The sequence below is a fragment of the Micromys minutus genome (genome assembly GCF_963924665.1).
Source record: "Micromys minutus genome assembly, chromosome: 5".
Taxonomy (NCBI): domain Eukaryota; kingdom Metazoa; phylum Chordata; class Mammalia; order Rodentia; family Muridae; genus Micromys; species Micromys minutus.
Window position 1 is genome coordinate 37,317,586 of NC_137974.1, and position 1,318 is coordinate 37,318,903.

General features: G+C 41.5%; 1 pseudogene across 1 annotated transcript; it reads right to left on the reverse strand.

Annotated features, from left to right (window-relative positions):
• Positions 1–231: 231 nt before the first annotated feature.
• LOC308420953 (polyadenylate-binding protein-interacting protein 2-like) lies at positions 232–627 on the reverse strand (annotated as a pseudogene). Its single transcript has one exon. The product of its transcript is annotated as a polyadenylate-binding protein-interacting protein 2-like (transcript).
• Between the last annotated feature and the right edge of the window lie 691 nt (positions 628–1,318).

Below are 1,318 nucleotides of genomic sequence, written 5' to 3' on the forward strand. Positions count from 1 at the left end.
ACTGGTGCTTCTTCCATTGCTGTCTTTACATTAAGCCATGCTGGCCAATTCAACTTTCAGTAACTGCGGGACAGCTCCTTACTTAGTAACAGTCTCAGCACTTTTATTAAGCATGCAGGACTTACAAAACCTTTGGCAATGCATAAGTATAACAGAGTGAGGCGAGAGCTTTTACAATGAGTCTTCTAACACTGCCTTCCCAGAGTGGACACTGTGCTACATCCACCGAAAGCGGCCAGCTGCTCAGACACCTAGGTACTTCACCCTAGGAACAAACTCCTTCGCATTGGGATTCAGGTTGCTCTTGACCACAAGATCTTCCAGAGAAGAGCCATCACTGATAACAAGGTCATTAAACAGGTCTTGGATTTGGTGCATAGTTTGTGGGAAATCTCAGGCTGGAATAAACCATTCATGTTCTTCTTCCTCTTCCAGCATTTCTTGGAAACAGAGTTCAGTAAATTCTTCTTCCCACAACTCCTCTACTATTTGTCTGTTGAATAGTTCTTCATTTTCCATCCACATGTACTCTGCAGATGGATTATCCTCTTCATGAGAATGACCGTTAATAAACACATCGTCACTGATGATACTTGGGCTAGTACTGCTGCGACTTGGATCTTTCATGGTTGGTGTTTGTTGTCGTTTTTAACCTCAGTTTGAGTTCTCAAGGACCAATATGCACAGCCTTTAACCACTACAGTGAATCGTACCGCCCCCAACCCGAGCATGGCAGCGGCAGCAGGGACGGTAGCCAACGGATCCTGTAGGCTTTGCCTGCCACCTCCCTTCTCCCTCCTTTTTCTTTCTTTCTTTCTTTCTTTCTTTCTTTCTTTCTTTCTTTCTTTCTTTCTTTCTTTCTTTCTTTCTTTCTTCCCTCCTTCCTTTCCTTCCTTCCTTCCTTCATTCTTTTCCTTCTTTTTGTCTTTTTATTTTCTTGTATGTATGTATGTATATATGTATGTATGTATGTAAGTATGTATGTATGTATGTATGTATGCATTTTTATTAGATACTTTCTGTATTTACACTTGAAATGTAATTTTCTTTACTCATTCTGCTCCCATCTCCCATCCCACTCCATTTGACTTACCAAAGGTGCACTTTCTCCTAATCACCCTCTCCATTTCATTACCTTAACATTCCCCTACATTGGGAAAATATGTCCTCCCTGGACCAAAGACCTCTTCTCACTTGATGCCAGACATTGCTATCTTCAGCTGCATATGCAACTGGAACCATAGATCTCTCAATGTGTGCACAATGGTTGGTGTTTTACTCCATGGGAGTTGTGGAATGTTTGTTTGGTTGATAATAT